The 21349-nt window shown below is 38.9% G+C and overlaps 1 protein-coding gene across 8 annotated transcripts in view; it reads right to left on the bottom strand.

Annotated features, from left to right (window-relative positions):
• PRLR (prolactin receptor) overlaps window positions 1-21349 on the bottom strand; it is a 156018-nt gene that overhangs the window by 48394 nt on the left and 86275 nt on the right. For 6 of the 8 annotated variants that reach the window (XM_051804743.1, XM_051804752.1, XM_051804745.1 and 3 more), the window contains 2 exons: window positions 19278-19365; window positions 18581-18610 (listed from right to left, as the gene is read on the bottom strand). The gene's annotated coding sequence lies outside the window, so the exon portion shown is untranslated. The remainder of the gene's footprint in view (window positions 1-18580; window positions 18611-19277; window positions 19366-21349) is intronic. The other 2 variants (XM_051804749.1, XM_051804747.1) reach the window with 1 other exon arrangement.

Here is a 21349-nt window from a genome sequence, read left to right as displayed (position 1 = left end):
CTGTAGGAAAACAAGCACCTCTGCTCCGTCACAGGATAATGAGAATCAACAAGGTAAGAACAAGGAGAAACCACCAGGTTGTCTTGGTTGTTCTAACACCCTATTGGTTAAAGAAGACTATGTAGACAAACACAGTTCTGAAAGCAAAGCAGCAGATCAAATTAAGGAAGCTATGAGGAAAACCAGCAAGAAAATTACTTAGGAAAGACTTGCAGAAAGTAGATGTAGATAAAAAGTATACTTGGCACTGAGAACTGAGATTGATTGTATCCTAAAAGAGACACGAAAACATGAATCTCAGCAGCAGGGAATTCTGTGTTGTAAGTGCAAACTTCAGCCCTTCCCACAACAGTAATGAAGACTGCTGCCTAAAGCACAGAGCTGAAAAATGTTCTGTCAAAAAAATTAAATGTATTAGAGGTAATTACTGTTGGGGACTATTTTAAATTTTCAAAAGATTTCCTTTAAGTGTTATGCTACAATCTATGACTTGGTCACAAATGATCCATTGATCCATTCAGCCTAATCTATTTTTTCTCAACAAATCCCTGAAGACTATGCAGAGGAATACCACTTTAGTGCAGGAACTCTTTCAGCTCTAAATCTAGATGTTTGCCAAATAGGTGAATGTGATACCACATAAAATACCTATGAACAAACAAGCATACTATAACATATTTCAGTTTTATTATCATGACACGCAAACCTTCACGCATTGTTTTTTTCCTTTACAGACAGCTGGCATACAGAAAAGATGAGCAAAAAACATGAGTAAGCTGCTAAGAGAAAGAAGGTTACTTTAAAATAAAGGAGGAATTATTAGAGGCAAAATACACAATTCATTGGATGCCTTACCTTTCTAAAATCCTTGAAAAATATCAGTAACCTGCTAACCTTGGTTTTATTTAAACAAAATTATAAGTAGGACATAACTAGGACTTATTGATATAGTATCATATGTATGTACTAACGGGTACATACATATGATATGTATGATTCTAGACATTCCAGGTCATTATTTAAAACATTATCCTCTTCTATTCTGCTTGATTACACTGATACTTAATAATGAGACTACCAGGAAAAAGATGGATCTGACCTAACATACTTATAATTAATATTGGTGTGATGCAAGATCAGGATAACTGATCTTAGATGAAGATGCATACATTCATAGATATGCAACTGAGCTTCAATTAAAATACCAGCTACTTATATAATGATGAAACAAAGAGCTTTAGTTGCCTGATAAAGCGTATCTCACATGCTCTTGAAGAGGAAGAGATGTTAACTGGGTGTGGGCCTGGATGATAAATTTCAGTTTCCACTTGTCCAAAAGTTTTGTAGACTTTAGATCCCAAGTGTTGATTGTACTCCACTGTATTACAGGTTGTGCATGGCAGAGGAAGAGCTGCAGCAAAGGCAGGGGACAGAGACTCAGCAGATGGGTACAGGCACAGATCAAGTCCCTCCTGCCACTCCTGCTATTAATGCTGCCCAGAAGGAAGAGGTCTCCAGTGATGGGCTTGTGAGGCAGCTGGGGCTGCCCAAGGAAGAGTTCAAGGAGTCTGGTACATGAGGGAGAAGAATCATGCTCTATTATTGCTACACTTCGGCATAGGGTTGGACTTGATGACACTGGAGGTCTTGTCCCTCCTCAGTGATTCTATGATTCTATGATTCAGGTCTCAAGGTTTGATCTGCAAACTTCAAGGGTATGTCTAGAAATTACTTTAGCTCAGGAGCACTCCTAAATAATGAATGTATTTTGTAACTGGGAAAAGAAGAGCTGTACTGTTGGTATGAATGAGGCAAGTTTTCAGCATGCTGAATAGAGCCAGTCTTTCTAGACATTCCAGATCATTATTTAAAACGTTATCCTCTTCTATTCTGCTTGATTATACTGATACTTAATAATGAGACTACCAGGAAAAATATGGATCTTATCTAAAATACTTAAAATTAAGATTGGTGTGGCGCAAGATCAGGATATCTGATCTTAGATGAAGCTGAAGATTTGAAGGACAAAAATTTTAATTATGATATTGCTTGGCTGAATACACACCTTTAAAATGTTTTAGAGTTTGTATAAATCCTTTTTTTTTTCTGTGAAAGCAACTGTTATTTATTAATAGTACATTTAAACAGTGAATAACATTTATTTCCTAGTTCTGGATTAAGAACACAGATTCTCCTTCTTGCTTACTCTCTTTCCAATTTAGCTAAATATTACAATTGCTTCAGACAAAAAAAGATGCATTGGCTTTGAAGTTCTCTTACACCAGAATAGTGGATGCACCAACTGGAGCTCAGGCACACTCTAACAGTGACACTGCAAGAAGCTCAAGTTGCCTGTAAGACTCTATATACAACTTGCGAAAGTCTCTGCAGCAATAAAAACTGATGAGAATAAAAAATGGCAACTCTAAATGAAACAGGAAAAAAATTTACTAGGAACATATACAGTGAACATATATATTCAACTTCTTCAGAACCAAGACGAAACTCTACTAATTACAGAATTACTCCTTCCATGACATTGCCAGGATCCACTTCTAATGCCAAACACCAAATTCAATACTAACATTTTCCATGAATCCTGAAAAAGATTTCCAGCTTTGAACCATAAAATAAAATAAATTCCAAAACAAAAGACATTGGTGCCCTCATTTTTTCCCTTTTATAGTGCAAAGCATTGATTTGATTTATTTCTCAGTTTTGGTTCAATCTTTCAGTGTCTGTGAATGCTAGCTCCCTATTTTTCTATTGGCAGAAGTAGGATACAGAAGTGACACCAGGGGTTGGTAAGCACAGGCAATTAAGTCAACTAAACTTTGTAATTAATGTGTAAAGAGTCCACAATAATGAACTTACTTTGGTTTTAATCAATCCCTTAGGAATACTATGTGGCAGGAAAAGAATCATATACATCCTTCTTTTGTAAATCCACTTTCTCTAACCATTATCTTATCTCTAACAATTATAAGTAACAAAAATATGGCAATTTGTCCTCTAAGTTGAGTACTGAGTTATTTTAACTGTTATATCAAGCCCCTGTATAATTTAATCTCTTCTTCTGCTCTGCACTGTTCACATTCAGATCAGTATATACAGAGAAATCTCACTGAATTTAGCATAAGCAGAAGATACACATCTGACATCTGACTTCTAGACAGTAGTTTTCTGCTTCATTGGGCAAAATAAAAAGCCCACAATACTCAAATTATTAGGTTTTCCATGAAATGGAGTGCCTGAAAAACTTGCACGATTAAAGGAAAACAAAATCACAGTGTTTGATAGAAGACCAAGAATATCTCCCTGATCTCACTGCCACTTGTGCCAACTTTAACTGGAACGATTCTAGCATAGTAAGGAGTCATACATCTTCAAACAAGAGGAAAAATGTGATGCAAGAAAATTCCTCACAAATTATGAAACAAACCATGCGAAATCTGCACACATAATTCACTCAGGATCACCCTTGAAAATAAAACTGTTAAGTATTTGCTAATTAGAATGGAATTTAATGCAACATTTTAAGCCAAGTTCTTTCCAAATCATCAACCTCTTTCTCATTCTGATGGACTGTAATTCACAAAAGTTAATGATAGAGGGATTATTTATATAAAGGTTTGCCAAGTGAACAACAGCTTCAATTCTTTTCTTTCAAGAATGGCCATGCTTTGAATAATTGCCATAGTTATCTTGCATTTACTTGACAAGTAAACAGAAACATTTGTGTCATTTCGAATTATCAGTATTTGGTTTTCCACATATTGATTTCATGTGAGACTTTCTATTTCTTTATTTGTGTTTAGAGATACTTTACATAACAGAACCTGTGGTCTATGATCAAACTGCATTTCAAATTCAATTCCATTTTTCTTGAAAGGCATAGCTGTGTTCTACTGTAGCCCTGTGGCTCTGTAAACACACTATTGCCATTGGTAGCAACAGGTAACAGACTGTCCTGGCTTTGCAAGTCCACAGGACTGAGGCTTCTCAGGCTTACTTTGAACTTTTCTTGGTCCACCTGCACCATTTTTGGGGGCTTACTTAGGTGAAGTAATAATTTTCCTAGTTTATTTTAGTTTTTTATTCGCTTCTTTTTGTATAACTATCATTTTGTATACAGTAATAACACACAGTTTATTCTGAGCTGATGAAATATTTAATAATGGCATAATGACACAGTGTAGAGGAATACGTGCAAGAAACGGGGGACAAGCTGACCCAATCCAAGGTCTATAAACAATTCACCAACAGGCAACAATGAGCTGAGCAAAACGAAAGCAATGAAGAACAATATCTAAAATACATAAAAGCCATAAAGTAAACTTTGATATAACGTAAACTATCAGGTCAATGAGTAAATAGCAAGGTGCAGAACATTAGCAAACATAGAAAAATGGGTCCAATGGGTCAAAGTGTATCCTACAGAAGAGAATGAGGAAAGCAATGACCTATTCCTCCTAGTGAAAAACAGCAGGTGACCACAGCATTAACACTTCAGTTCTCTGAAAGACCTGGAATAACTCAGGCAGACTACCATTGCTGACCTTACTTAGCAGACAGAGGTGGCAAAAGGATAAGCAGAGAATAAGAGGTAGATATAAGGAATAGTGTGCACAACAATTTACATTGTATTATTTTTGAGACTTTTTCTGAAATTCTATATTTTTTTCTTTAGCAATTAGGTCTGGAGTAGTAAGAATTCTTTGGTTAGACTCTTCTACTAAAATAAATTCACAGCTTTACATATAGGTCTTTCCTTTATCATACCAAAATGTAAAACACATTACCCCTTATCTAGAACTTATTTAAACATTTGAATTTTTATTTTCAATTTCCTGACTAGTGCTCCTTAATATTGCATCTTATTTCTCGTGGGAAAGATGTTTTGATTGCTGTTTTTAAGATACAATCTCTCTACTTGATTTTCCTAAAATCTCTGTCATTGCATTACACACAGAAAGATCATGGCAAATACAGCAGCATTATGTGACTGAGTATCAAAGATAAAGGGCAAAATTACACAGGTCATCACAAAGAACTTCTAGTTCTCAGGTTTTACCTACCTTTGAAGCATTTTTTTTTTCCTTGTATGCATAAAAAGCTAGTATATATACTTGCATGGAAAAAGAGGAGGTGAGAGGTACTTGAAAGACTTTTTGTATGGAGCTCAATATACACATTCAGTTCTAAACCTATTCAATGTAATGCATGCTAACACACATTCTTCTGTTGGACTTGCTTATACAGTCAATTATCTGTTTTAGTATTCATTTCTAATAGTCATCATAATGTGTAAACCATCCTTCAGAAAAAAGAGAGTTGCTGGCCTGGACTACTGACTAATGCATAGTTCAGTGTGACGTTGCTACAGCAACTAAAGAGATGAAATTACATGTCATCTATCATTTACACGTTACTTAGAACATACAGCTTTCTAAAAGCCATTAACCAAAGAGAGGTGCTCTGATGGAGGAGACAAGCATATTTTAAAGCATTCTAAAGTATTTTCCATTGTTCTGAAGGAATAGAGAAGTGAATCAAAGTAATATGACCGAAGTATTTAAAAATAAAAGAGCCTTCCTTTTTAACATGATACCAGCATTTCTCAGGGTCTAGTTGTCAGAAGAACACACTTCTAGACCATGGACAAGCAACTTTTTACTTCAGATATCTAAGAAGTGAGTATTTGTGGCCCATGTCATGGTATGCAGAAATTGTGCAGACCCCACGTTGCCCATAGGAAAACAGCTGCCCTCTGAATGAAAGCTTGAGAGGATTTCAAAACTGGGGCTAGATCTCATTCCAGTGGACCTCCTTAGCAAGTACATGTGTCTTCATTAAAGTAGTCTTGGTCCTCCAAGACAAGCTAATTACCTCTCGTACTCCCTGCAGAGACACAAACTAATATGAAAATGAAACCAGTGTGTGTTTGTGTGGTGGTCATGGTGGTGATGGATAAATTTAGCAGACAAATTGAGACAATTCAAATTGGCAAATTTCATGATTTAGTGAAGCTATTTATGCACTGAGTTTGCAAGTGATCTGGAAAACACTCAGTTTGTAATGTCACTGTGAATAAAAGTAACTACGATGGGGTTAAAATTCTAGATTCACCAACAGGGTGCACATTTTGGATAAGAAACTGAACAAAACATCTGGGAATGAGTCTGGAGATGTTTTCCAGACCACAGGAGAAAGATTAATGACCCAAGTCTGTCAGGCTAAAATGGAAGCTTACTGAGGGACTGGATAAGGTTTTGATTTAAGAAAAAAAAAGAAGAAAGAAAGGCAGTAAAACAATCTATAGAGTGGATAGGCCTGCTGCTCATTGTCAAAAAGGATATAATTCTTTGCTTATGTATAAACACAAGAGAGTTTCATAATTATGTAAAAAGGGAACATTTTGTACTGCCAACAAGAGGAGAAATTCTGTAAGCAATGGAGGATGCCCAGTCTTTTGCTACATCTGAAGTACCAGAGGGTTTCTGGCAGTCATACTCAGAAGAGAAGCAAGTTTCTGCATGTTCAAGACACTCCCCCAGAGCACCAGTGAAACCTCTTGAGTGCCCAATGCTTACTGTACTTTCCACGGGATCCTCCTGCACAATGGGGAACATGCTGCAATACATCATTTCAGGGCTGAAAACAAAGAGAGCTGGAGTATAGCACCTTCCTTATTTTATTTAAGGCATTTGTGCAGGTAGGATAGAGTTTTTGAAAATGCCACCTACTATGTGGACATCAGTGCCTATATGCCATAAATGGACTGGACACAAGTAAAGAAACTATAACAAATCTGAGTACAAGGACAACTGGGAGAGCAGAGGGGAGGAAGAACTCTTGTTAGAGATCCTCAAGCCTGTAACTGCATGAATTCATCACCATAATGTGATTGAGAAGAATATAAAAAGGCCTTCAAGATACACTGTAGATACCTCCTCACATAGCTCTTAGTATCCTTTTACCCTGGTACACCAGTGTTCCAAGTAAATCTTCCACAGTCACCAACTCATCTAGGTTTGCAATTCAGAAACAACGAGGTGCAATTACCAGCTAAATCCATCCAGCTGGGACACCCCTTCCTCCTCCTGGCACGACATATCAGCGCTATTGAGCTTACTGGCCTCCACCCAGCATGTTGCCTCACACACAAAGAAATCCCCTTCCCTCTGGAAGCATCTGTCTGACAACTTTAACCAAGAGAAAAGAAGCAGAGCTCAAGGGAGTCTGTTTCATTATCGACTAATACAGAGGACAAAGATCGCAAGACAGTGCGTGATAGGTCATGGTTCTGGAAAGAAGGCATCCCTAGGGATGTCACAAAGGATGGGGCACCGTCCTGAACCAGTGGCTTCTGAGGTCCACAATGGTGCTCAGCACCAAGCCTAGTCATGCTCTCATGGTGAAATCTCCACTGAAATGCTTCCTGAATGTGCCTTAAGTCACTACGGAAAAACACGTGTGCTAGCAAGCAGACACATGCAAGGCTGTCAGAGACGCTCTGGCCAAATGGAGGAGGCTGATTAGAACAACAAGGGCTGGCAGCCTTGCTCTGTGCTTTCTCCAAAGAATCATTTCAGACAGAGGCCAAGGACTCTGTCATATCATGCCATCCTCTCTTGTAAGGCATTCCAGGCTGCAGGCATAATCTCCTCACTTAAATACTAATATCATACTGCCTGAAAAAGGAAGCCCTGGCTGTGGGTGAGCACATCATAAGCTGAATTCAGGGTAGGCCTGCAGTGTCCTATAGAAGACAGGGCAGCACCAACTGTATATGCTAGAAAAAGCAGAGGAAGAAGATGCAGGGCAGTAGAACTGGGTTAGACAGCATAAAGACTGGAAAAGGGGAAATACGGATGTCATTCGTATGTCCCTAATGACATGCCAGCTATTATAGAAGTTGCTCATTTGCTGCTGACAGAAAAAAAAAAACACAAGCAAGAAAAGTCTGGGCAGTAATTAAAAAAAAATAGAAAAAAAAAGAAAAAAAAAAAAAGGAAAGGCCCTGCTGGCACAAACTAATGGATGTAAAACCTTGTTCAGACACAGCCAAATTCCTGTGGGCCCCATTAGACTGCACCTTGGGCAGAAAGCTTTTTAAGTTCATACAGAAATTAAGGCTATCTAAACATGAGTGTCAAATCCAAGCAAGCCATCTTGCTTGTCACAAAAAGACTGAAAAAAAAAAACCAGGAAAAAACCATTGTTTTTTAAACTGTGGTGGGTGACCTTGGCCAGCTGCCAAACACCCACCCAGCCACTCTTATGCCCCTGTTCAACAAGGCAGGAGGCAAAATTATGATGAAAAATCTGCTAAGTTGAGATAAAGACAAGGAAATCACCCACCAATTACCATCTCTGGCAAAACAGATCAAATCTGGGGAAATTAACTTAATTTAATTCATTGCCAATTAAATAGATTTGGGTGGTGAGAGGAAAAAAAAGACAACATTAAAACAACACCTTTTCCTCACCCCCTTTTTCCCAGCCTCAGTTTCACTCCTTCATTTGCAGACTCCTATAATTCCCACCACTAAAGCAGACCAGGGGAAACTGTGGAGTGGGGGATTATGGTCAATACACACTAGTTCATCTCTGTCATTACTTCCTTCTCATGCTTTTCCTCTGTTCTGCTCACCTTATCCATTCCCTTGGGCTGCAGTTCCTCAAGAGCTACGAAAATCTGTAGATGAGGAGAAGGATGAAAGAAGAGTTTGCTGGGGGTGAAGAGAGTAGATTTAGAGTCTCAAGGCTAGGTAAAAGAAAAGGTAAGTCGTGATGCTTGCCTGTTGGCTTTGTAACCAAAGTTAGTCTCAGGCCTGGCAGCAGCTTAAATGCGGGAGACACAAACAGCCAGGGGCATTGCTCTTTACTATCCTTTCATGGACTGCAAAACATTCAGCTGCCTTCCAGGAATTTTCTCCAGGCTTGTATTGAGGTGATTTTATGGATAATACCAGTAGGCCTTAAATGATCTGATAGTGCAATTGGTAAGGTAACTGGTAAGAAGCTGCCATCAGAATATGGTGTCATTTCATATGAAAGCAAAGCTAAGTAAGAAGAATATAAGAGAAGAATCCAAGTAAGAATCCAAGTCAGAATACTCATTTCTTGACTGTAAATCTCTGCATGGAACAATTTAAGCTCACAGCCTACAGGGCAACTCTGAAGTCCAGAAATACGTGAATCACAGTGTTTCATGAAGTATATAACAAAACCAAACATGAATTGTCCAGAATAGTTAATAATTTACCAGAGTATGATGCAATGTTGTAAAGACTTCTCCAGAGAAAAGCTATAGTTATGTATTTTTAAACAATATTTCTGGCCCAGCTGGGCATGTTATCTCTATGGAAAACAGCAATGACCATAGTACTGTAGACTTAGTGGATGGACTTGAGCATGTTTGCTGCAGGAAAGGTTACAGGAACAGAGCTTGCCAATGTTAAATTAGCCCCAAGCCTTTAATGAGTACCTTGTGGCCAAATGATGCCTACTGAATTCTGGATCAGTAGGGACACCTTATAACAGCTCTGTAAAGGCAGCATAGCTAATTCAGAATCCATGAAATAAGGCCCAGAAGGATCTTCCACATCCCAAAATTAGTATTTCATTACTAATAGTCCAACACCTAAAGAATGATGTGGTCTATCTGCAGACGTTATTAAGTTCACAAAAACAGTGTGCTCAAGTACAAGAGGAGACTTTGATTTCTAGGAAATGGTCTTCCCTTGAAATAAGTCTTTCCATGGACTCAGCTTTTTCTCTTAAGCACTGAGACAGCACCTGCATCCTTTGAAAGCAATGATTTTGGTTAGCTGTTACTAGACAAGTTCTATACAGCAGTGCATTAATTCTTGGATTGCCTCATCATAAAAAGTCCATTGACACACTTCCTTTCTCTAAGCCCTGTCATTACCTGAGAGCGAGGGAAGGCCTCAGCTGCTCTCAGATGCCTCTCCAGGGCCTGAGAGCGTTTCAATGAGAACACCACCTGACAAGTACACCCTCCTCTTAATCCAAAAAAAGCTTTTTTCTTTACTGTCCTTTTTTCTTATTTAATTCCAAGACCTGACTACACAACTACGCCACTCTGGCAGAACCTTTGAAGTGCATTATTATAATGAAATGCTTTGTTGGAAGATGTTAAGACACTCGATTGTCTTCAGGTTTATTCTTCTCACAGTTTCTTTAAAGCTTGATGAATGTACACTCACAATAAATTCACAAAACCCAATCTGTAATAATTGCACTTCACAGATTTAAGTACATGCAGTATTCATAAAGTCATGACATTCTTCTCAGATCATTCTTCAGCAGTCCTCTGTATATCACCCAATAAAATTTAGAACTGGGACAACTCATACTTACATACAGAAAAGAAGAACAGCTGCAGATATAGCAAGGGTTGCTGCTCATAGACCATCCCCTTCCAACGCCATGGACAGGGACACCTTTCACTAGACCAGGTTGCTCAAAGCCCTGCCCAACCTGGCCTTGAACACTTCTAGTGATGGGGCATCCACAGCTTCTCTGGGCAACCTGTTATAGTGCCTCACCACCCACTTAAGAATTTCTTCCTAATATCTAATGTAAAGTCACCCTCTTTCAGTTTGAAGCCATTCTCCCTTGTTCTGTCATTGCAAGCCCTTGTGAAAAGTCCTTCTCCAGTTTTCTTGTAGCCCCTTTAGGTACTGAAAGGTGCCATAAGGTCTTCCTGGAACTGTCTCTCCTCTCAGCTGAAAAACCCCAAATCTCTCAGCCTTTCTTCGTAAGAGAGGTGCTCCACCCCTCTAAATATCTGCTTCTGGACTCACTCTGGAAGGTCCATGTCCTTCTTATGCAGGGGACCCAGAGAGCTGGATGCAGAACTACAAGCGGGGTCCCACACCAGCAGAATAGAGGCGAAGAACTACTTCCCTTAATCTGCTGGCCATACTGCTTGTGATGCAGCACACATTGCTGGATCACGTCCAGCCTCTCATCCACCAGCACTCCAAAGTCCTTCTCCTCAGGGCTGCCCTCAATTAATTCTCTGCCCAATCTGTATTTGAGCATGGAATTCTTCTCATCCAGATGGAGGACCTTGCACTTGGCCTTGCTGAACTTCATGATGTTCACATGGGCCCACCCCTGAAGCCTGTCCAGGTCTCTGGACAGCATCCCTTCCTTCCAGTGTGTTGACCACACCACACAGCTTGGTGTCATAAGCAAACCTGCTGAGAGTGCCCTCGATCCCACTGTCCATGCCGCCATCAAAGATGTTAAACAGCACTGGTCCCAATACTGATCCCTGAGGGACACTTGTTAGTGGTCTCCACTTGGACATTGAGCTGTTGATTCTGCCAATTTCTTATCCACTGAATGGTCCATACAACAAATCCATTCCTCTCCAGTTTGGAGACAAGGATGTTGTGTGTGTCAGTGTCAAATGCTTTGCAGAGGTCCAGGTAGATGATGATTTGCCAGTTACTCTTCCCTTGTGCACCAACACTGTAACCCACCACAGGACATTAAGTATGATTTGCTCTTAGTGAAGCCATGCTGGCTTGTCACCAATCCCTCCCTTCTTTTCCATGTGCCTTAGCATAGTTTCCAGGGGAATCTGCTCCATGATCTTGCTGGACACCAAGGTGAGACTGGCTGGCCTGTAGTTCCCAGGCTCCTCCTTTTCTTCCCCCTTTGGGTTATACTTCTCTTTTTTTCCAATCAGTGGGAACTTCACTGGACTTCCATGACTTCTCAAATATGATGGAGAGTCACTTAGCCACGTCATCTGCAAGTTCCCTCTGCATCTCCACAGGGCCCATGGACTTGTGCACATTTGGGTTTCAAAGATGTTCTTGAACCTGATCTCCTACAGCAGGTGATTCTTCATTCTCCCTATGCCTACTTTTGCCTTTTGCAACTTGGGTGGTGTGGCTGGAGAATTTGCTTGTGAACACTGAGGCAAAAAAGGTATTGAGTACCACAATAAGTTCATGTCAAATTTGATTGTCAATTTAGGGCATGGCAGCAATCAGCAGGTATTTGCAATCGGTTTAGAAAGGGTATATAAAGGTTATGAAAGATTTGATGCTATCTGACAAAAGCAAAATCAAAAACTTTGTACTTCAAAGGGAGAAAAAGTTATTTCATTGCTGTAGAATGGAGAGAGTTGAGCTAGACAACGAAAGACAATGAACAAAAACCTTTGATTGTTACTTACATGAGAAGGAAACAGGAACAGAAAGAAGATTGTGGAAAAACACTTACAGGTTAGAATACCTCTAATTAGAGGTGTTCCTATGGAAATGGAGGCAGACATCTTCACCACACTCAGGACATCTTGCAAATTTAAGTTTTGCAAGAGTCTTACAAGACTCAGAATAACAAAGGCTACCTTTGCCCATACATTCAAATCTCATGTACAGCAACAGAATTTGAAGAGATAAGTATATTTTCATCTTGGAAGCATGACAGAAAAGTGGATCTGTGTTTTAAATTTCATTTAAATTGTCTGATAGAGTCAGATAGCAGTCACTGCTGATCTAGTATCACTGTTCTACCTCTAGTAGGTGACATAATCCTAAAACAGATATGAGTGACTAAAGCAAGACCATATTTTGTATAGGAAAGTATAGAGAGAAGGGAATTCTTTTTAACTACACACATTTACATATTATTTCTACTTAAATATCATTTTAAAAGAGATACATAAACTTAAAAAAAATTATGAAACCTCTGAAATATGTCTTTCTTATAGACATATTTTGATTTTATTCTTGTGTAACAGAAAAATTAGCTGTTTTCTTACTTAGTGAAAAAAGATTCACCAGCTATACACGTAGGCTGTAATGAATGACTCAAGTATAATCTTTTCATTCTCCCATCACTATCTAGCCTTGTCTTTATCCTTGCAGGATACTGGAACAGAACATTGTTCTGGAAACAATCTTACTGACTCAGGATGGCAGGCAGTATGAAGGAGGATTAACATCAGGGATATTCTCTAAGACTAAGTCAAGACTGTTGATGGACAGTCAGATAATTATTTACTAAGTGATGACACTGGGATTTTAAAACTTTGCTCGTTTTTCATGTGGACCAAATACACTTTTAATATGTTAAAACAGAATAAATATAAGAAAATATTCTGTAAGACGAAGTCAACAGAGAGCTCTGATCACCCAAAGACATTTCAAAAGACCAAATATAATATTTTAGTTTACTTAAGAGAATAATTCCACTGTATTATGATGACAACTACATTCTTCTAGTAAGGCCAGAACCTTTTCAATGTAAGCTGGTTTTAGACCACATTTTTCTTTAAATGTCATAATGAATTATTCATTAACCATGTCATTGTCCTGTGTATGTTAATTGAGTGAAAGACAGAAGCACTATTTATTAAAGTTATGCGTTTTCTTGTTTTATACATGTGATTTTTTCAAAGGCTTTATGAATCTGAAATAGAACCACAGTCCCATATGAACTGCTACAAATCCTGTTAAGTTTGCTTAAGGCTGGTTAATGCATATGTGAAAGGGAAGATCCTGTATCCTATAGTGTACCTTTCCCTCTCAGAGCTGATACACAGCAGAGTACAAGACTTCATACTGTGAATGCACAGTGCAGCTCATCTACGGGAATTTTCTGTTTACTCAGTGTGAAAGAAGATACCATAAATGCTATGGGTAAATCCAACGGTAAGAAAGTGACTATCTTTTTCCAAATACACCAATTATTTTGTTTCTGGAGAAATTAAATGGTGTTTAGTTATTGTACTATTTGAGTCTCTATCTACACTATGGATAATAGAAAAATCAGATACTGTAGGTAGTGGGGGATAAAATGTATTGCACACTCTGCCCCCCAGCCCATCAAAATATTTGTTACTTCACTGCAGTTCCAGCTCCGACCTAATACATGTTCTCTGAAAGCTTCCAGAGCTCTGAGCACTCCCTTTCTACCTTCTCACTGGCAGGGGTTTTGAGTGCCTGATTTCAAGATCAGCTTCAATAATGGTGCAAATGTCCAGCCTTAAAAACAGCTCTTCCAGAAAGGTCTGCTAGGAACCATCTGTGAGTGCTCTCCCCCATTTTGCTCTGCAGTGGCTTTTAAGCCAAGGGCTTCATACTGGCCCCACCTGAGCTGTGCTGCAGCCATGCCTGTGCTGGCCAGACACCCCACTCATCTGGACCCTGAGCTGAGCCTTGAACTAAGGTCCTGGCCTGATCCCAACCTACCTCATCCCTATGGACTTATCTGGCCGTCTGGAGTCATGGCTGAACCAATTAAACCTTCACCAGGTTTAACTGGGCAATAATGTGGGCTGTGCCCTGACACACATTATGAACACGTATCTCTCTGACACCATGACAGACCTCTGTCTCCAACTAGTTTCTTGCTGGGCAGCATATTTTGTGTTTGAAACTACAGCTGAGGCACCTTGACAACACTGAAGAGTGGACCACTGAAGTGGGGAGGCTTCACTTCCCTCACCCTCCTTGCTCCTGGACATGTCCTCCCACTTCTCCATGTGCCAGCTGAGATCCACACAGACAAACTATCCTGACAAAGACCTTCTGTCAGGTTAGCAAGTTAAATCAGCTTCATAAGAGGTACAGTGAGCACTAAAGACAATGCAAAGGTGATAGTGCTCACAGGTAGGTAGGATTAAAGAAGTGAAAGGAGGAGTTGGTGAACAGGAACTCCCCTTTTACAGAAGCATTGCCAGCTGAACTCAGACACAGCATCAAACACAGCCTATAGTCAGTGCAATGACTGATCACTCTAAATTCAAACTGTGCTAGGCTACACTTCCCTAAGAGTTCATGAATGGATACAACAGAGAAAAAAACAGTTCAGCTACTTGAATAAAATGCATATGGATGTATTCTCACCAGGCTTTCTAGTTAAAATAAGCCAGTAGCTTCAGGAGTTTAGTAAAGCAAAAGCAAAGGCTGCACACAGAAGCAAAAGAAAACAAAAAGATTAATTGTCTACTTCCTACCAGCAGTTGATGCCCAGTTACATCCTAGGAAGCAGGTCCTCACTATGCTTAGAGGTTACTCTGGAACACAAATGCCTTAATAATTGCTGCTCCTTCCTCTCCTCCTTTCCCTTAGCTTTTATTGCCAAGCAGACACCCTAGTATAGAATGTCTCTTTGGTTATCTTGGCTCAGCTGCCCTGGTTGTGTCCCCTCTCCAGATCTTGCCCACCCCCAGTGTACTGGCCCTTGAGTGGGGATGTTGCAGACACAGCCTTGATGCTGTGCAAGCCTGCCCAGCAGTGCCCAACACATTGGTGTGTTACCAGCACCTTTTGGGCTCCCAACACACAGCACAGCACTGTGAGGGGTTGCTGTGTGAAAAGTTAACTCCACCCCAGGTTGACACAGTACATTCACCCAATCCAACACTTCCTGGCCTTCCCAATGCAAAAAAAATGTCAAATTGGATTCTGCAGAAGCCAGGCAAGCTGCCTGACCCACCAAAATATAGGATACTGATATGTTTTACGATTAATGCTTATACAGTTTTCTTTATTGAAAAAGATTATTACACAAGTGATCCAAGAGCTCTGTGGGAAATGCATAAACACCAGGAGTGTTTCTGTAATTGCTACTCCCACTTGAGTGCACATTGCAGATTTCCCTGGCATTGGACACAGTCAGGAATGTTATTGGATGCCTGATAAAAAAATGGGGTAAGAAACTAAGAGAACAATGTGAAAAGCTGTACTGAGCTGGGCTACAGTAACCCATATAACATTTTTCCTTCACAGTTCTCTATTTAGTTTTGCAGTTAAAGAGACACATTCTCTATGCAAAGCTCCCAAAACCTTTAGCAGGGGTTAACACATGAAAGAGAAGCAATAGTGCATAGAAAAAAAGGTGCAAGTTCAAGGCAACTGCCCCACTTATCAGTGTGTTAACCTGTACTAACCTAAGCAAGAGGTCAATAAAACAGGGCTTTATAAACTCAGCAATAGTTACCACTAGCATGGGCAACAGTGACTATGAAGAGGCATCTGAAGGGTGGGATTACACCCCTTTGTCTTTTCCCTTTCCTATCATTTTATCCCAAGAAAACCCCTTCACTTGCACATGTTGGGAAGGACAGTCAGAAAAGCAGGGGGAACATTGGTCAGACCTGTCCTGCTATTGTAGGTCAGCTTGGTGCTGCCCAGCCACTGTAACCACAGTGCTTGAGGGCACCACAGCCTTCCCAGCTGCCATGAAGCATTTTCTTCCTACCACAGGCAGCACTTCAGCTTCACAGAGGCATAATTAAGCCTTTCATATTCCTCACTGATATGCCAAAAGCTCCTAAGTGAGAAAATTTAATACCCCTGCATACAAAAATCAGTTCTGACCACTGCCTAGACCTTCAATGAAAGTATGTGCTGCAGGCAACCAAAATAATAGCTGACAGTTCCAAAGAGCTGACACTGGCATCATGGTTCAGCCTTCAAAAAATTATTTTTGAATTAAGGTAGATCTGTAATATATCAACAATCTGTCATCCACAGACTTCTCTACAGATCCACCCTTACAGAGATAACAACTGGGAGCAGCGGCTGGACAAAACCACTGGATTCAGCCAAGCCACCTGCTAGTATGAATAACCATATTGCATAAGCCTCTTAATTAGCTAATCTAGATACATTTTTAAAGTAGCTGCTTTTTTGGCTCTGACTGTTGTTACTGAGAGATGATCTGGTCTCTAATTGCTTTAATGGAAAAGAATCATCTTCCAATTTCCCACTAAAATTTATTCTCTATTTTACAATTACTTGTTTGTGGCTCAAATCAGAGTTCTGCATTTTCTTTTCCTCCCTGTCCTTAGTGTTACAGCCTCCTCCTGGCATTGTTTCTGCACTGTACAATGTTATGGAGAGATACAATATACCCTCTCAAAGAGCAGATGGATGGATGGAGCTTTGACGTTCTGCCTATGGTAAACAGCGATGCGATCTTTTAATGCCCCTTCCCACACAAACCATTCTATGATTTCATTCCTTGCTCAGACTTTTGTGTTATCTTCTTGTAAGAAAAGCTACTAAAATAGTAAGAATAGAACCTTTCTTTGCACCTCCTCCAATTTTAATTCATGTTGTTTGAATACGAATCAGTAGAACTTCACAAATTACTTTGATGTGCTTACTAAAACTTTGAGTAACATCATTAACACTTCTCTAATTCTGCTAGATATAATTCAGCTACATCGGGCCAACGCTCCTAGAATTGTACTTGCCAAAGTAATTTGCCTGCGTTTCCCACTAATGAGCTTCTGGCTGAAACAGCAATTTTTGTTATCCAAATACTTGTTGATTCAAATAAGTATTAAGGATTCAGATCCAACACTCATCCTGAGGAATTTCAGAGCTAACCCTCTCCTATACAAAAGCTTTCCTTTCATTGCTAGTGTTATTATCTACTGAGGTACAGCCCTACAAAACCTTTTCTAAATCCAACTTTTCAATCCCACAGTTTCCTATCTGTACAGAAAAGATGTTTACTGAAGTTAGATGAGATTTACTGCACTTCTACATAGACAGGTATCAGTTAGTCTAGCTAAAATGCCTTCAGCATTTCATTATCTTTCCCTTTATTTTGCATTTGTCTTCAGCTTAAAAGAACTGTTCTGAAGTTCTACACATTTTCTAAATTACTCCGGCCAATGCATAGCTGTCTGCATCTTTTTCTTGTAACCTCCCTTTTAATACAGCTTTTATATACACAACATTCTTGAGTCATCTTGTAATATCTGAAAACAAAGATATTTTATAATTACATGCTCGCTATTATACCACTTCCACACAATTATGTGATGGAGATTCCCCATTACCCAACATTAGTAGATGGCTTGGGAACTCACCAAATCATTTGTAAAAGGAAATCTTAGGTAAAACCTTGTAAAAAAAACAAACTGCAAGTGATCTATAACTGTGCAAATCAATGCTGGAGAAAAGTTAAACATCTACTGAAATCTGTACACTTTTATGAAATGAAGAACAATGTTGAAACCCGACTCTGTGTGTTGTTGTGTGTTAGCAATTTGGGGCACTGTTCTCAGATCTGTAAGTAGTATATTTTGTATTAGCAGCCTGGCTTTCTGTCACTGTGTGTCTAAAACACTCTTGGTTTTGTGGTTCTCAGATCTGGTATTGTCTTACAAAGATTGGCTTTAGCCCAGATATTTATCAACTCAGCATTTCAACTCCTTCAAAAATCTTCTGCAATTTTAAAAGCAAATGTTTGTTTGTTTGTTTGTTTTTTAATTGAAATATCTTATTTCTCACATATACAATTTAAGTTATACACCCAGGTTTGTTTCTTCTATTCAAGGAACAAAATTCTCAGAAACCCCACAAATTTATACACATTTACATCAAAATGAAAATGCCAAGCAAACATGCACAGCTTTTTTGAGAACAGATTATTGCAAAAAACCCCCTTTTTTTTCTAGTGATGCTAGTTTCTAAAATAATGCAAGGTTTTCAGTTGGCTTTTTGGGCTTTTCTTGTTTGCCTTCAATCCATAAACCTGAGGAAAACACTTAGAAAGACATTACCTACATATAGAGATGTAGCACTGTGTTTACCTGAAAGAAAAAAAAACACAAACAGTGAACTAACACAACTAGTTGAAGGCTACAGGGAGTTTTATTATATTAAATAAAATGTACTTGCAACTATTTTTTTTAAGTGGACTTGATCTGAAGTCTGCTTCTTAACAAACTCTGAAGTGTTTTTGCAAGTGCTTCCATTGAAGTCTTTCAACTCTTGTGTCTTTTCATTAAACACAAAACCTAGTGGATATTTACTAACATCGAAGTTGTTTATTCCCATACTTAAATTATGCACCTGCCTCACAGTTTAATTTAAAACACTGGGAATTAATTTTCTGGATTAATGTTGCATTTAAAACTCAGTTCAAATATTATATACATTTTTGGTAACAACATGATACAGAAATAGTCTATAACTCTTGGCTAATATGAGTTTTATGGAAGCAGTAGTTTGTCCAAAGCTTAAGTTTCTAATGGGATACTCACAGTAGCGCTCTATCCAACCACTCCACTTATCCTACTTCATATTACACAAGCAAACCCCAAGTAATTTGCAGATACAGAATTCAAGGACAAAAGGAAAAATCAGAACATCCAATACCATTTGCACATCTGAGGCTAATACATTTCATCCACTTAATCAAGTAACTCAAGATCATTTGTTTTACCCAAAAAAGAACAGAAGTAATTGTGATTTTACCATGTGCTGTTCTCAAGCAGTCTCTGCTGATTTCAGAAACCTTCGACTCCAAATCTTCTGGCTGAAGTGCAGCGTTGTGGCTTTTCCCCTGTCAATTGGCACAAAGAATATGTCATGTAAATTTTCAGCTTGTGCCCTGCTTCTCCCTGTAGATGCCTACCACAAATCCTTCCTTAGACATCATCCCTGATAACTCACCTTTGTGGGAGAATCCTGTGCAGAACTGAAAGAAGGTTGTTAACTTTTAATATTACATTTTCTGGTTTTATCTTCTGGTGATCTGATCCTATGACTTTAGCTTCCAGAGGAAAAGGCTTTCAATAATTTTTCTCTTTATACGCTTACTTCAGAATTAAGTCACCTATTCTTTCTGAATAACTAGACTGAGTCCCTGATTCTCCTCACATTAAGATGCTGACTTAGCTCTCTCACAAATACTGCACCCTTCTATTTCTCCAGCATCCACAAAATGTAGGAGCACACTGAATGAGCAAGGATGCATTCTGTACTGGTGTACAGAGATATTTTAAACCCAATTACCCTGTTACAGAGGCAAGCTTGTTGAGATCCCATGCTAATCTATAGCATCCAACTGACAGCACCCGAGCTGCTTGTCATCTCTGAAGCCTCAGCAGTTCTCAGTGTCACTGATACACTCCACTCTGTAAAAATTACCTTCATTACTCACCTTTTGCTACCTTACAGGTTTGTAACTAACTGTGCCTAACACCCTGCATGAAGGGCTCTAAGCTACTGTGTGACCCAAACTGCTGTACATGATCACCTCCTTCTCATCCTTACTTACCTTCACGACAATTGTTGGTCACTGTACTCTGTGAGATTTTACTATTTCTTTCATCATCAAGAATTAACCTAGCAGAAGCAAATGCAGCAAATGCAGCAAATTGCTCTCTCCAGAGATCTGGAAACACCTCTAAAGAAAAACTATAGTCTTTGGAGATTTAGGGTGCATTTTAATCCATTTTTAAGCACTTGCTGTTTTAAACAGAACTCTAAAGAGAAAATTAAGAATTTTTTTTCAAAGAAAATATATTTTCTTGAATTTAATATCATTAATATAACTCAGAACTTCAGGAACCCTTATGAATAAATTGTGCTTAAGATTTAAAGTGCTCCCTATAAGCTCAAGAAGAGCTTTAGTATTCTTTTCCATTTTGGATTTGCTGTGGTTTAACAAAATCAAATTTAGAACCAGTTGATGAAATCTAAACTTCAGCTGTTCTTTGTTAGATCCTGTGACCTATTCTGATCCAGCAAAGCCTGATTCTGGCAAAAAAATTTGGCTTGTCTGTGTTCTTACACTGAATTCAACAGAACTACACCTACACTTAATGACTTCTGCCTGCTAGATCATGTCCAATTTCTGTGGGAGCTGAAAGGATCAGAGGATATAATACAGAAACAACAATGTATATTTGAAACCACTCGTGGACATGGACAAGATGAAACTTTACTAGTACTGGTCCTTTTTAAAAAGCTTATGAAAAGCCCTTTTTCTATTAAAAGTTAATATATTTACATTAAGAAGAATATCAGTTTTTTCTTATAAAAATATTCGGTGAAAAATTGTGACAACAAATAAAAATCTTCAGAATAGAATGATTTGGCTTCTCAGAGTAACCAGGATATGGTGGTGGTGGTTTTTTGTTTGGTTGGTTGGTTGGTTGTTTTTTTTGAAGAACAATGCAGTTTTTAAAATATGCATTCTTCTGACCTAGTTTATCATTGCTAACTTTTGGTCAGTTGCAACAGTGTTAGAGCTTTAGAGATTGACTTAAGATTACATAAGTTAATAGTTTTCTAGCAGAAAGCATAGCTGTAAATCAGTATTAATTTGGTATGCCTCCAGGGGATCTCTGTGTTCAACTCTAACTGGGCTTTTGAACAAACTGCACTTTCCAATGCACTTTGCAGTGCACCTGCAATCTTAATTTTTTGATGTCATGACATGGTTTACTGTATCCTGTACCTTGCCTGTCGAATTGTCCAACCAGCTACACAAAGAGCCTTTGCTTTACTGTAAAATTAACACAGAGTCTTGTGTATGTATT

This window comes from Manacus candei, unplaced genomic scaffold, assembly GCF_025592945.1.
Source record: "Manacus candei isolate 608988 ecotype Guabito, Panama unplaced genomic scaffold, ASM2559294v1 h1tg000061l, whole genome shotgun sequence".
NCBI classification, from domain to species: domain Eukaryota; kingdom Metazoa; phylum Chordata; class Aves; order Passeriformes; family Pipridae; genus Manacus; species Manacus candei.
The sequence above is the reverse complement of the archived record's forward strand: the minus strand, read 5'-3'. Positions and strand labels throughout refer to the sequence as shown.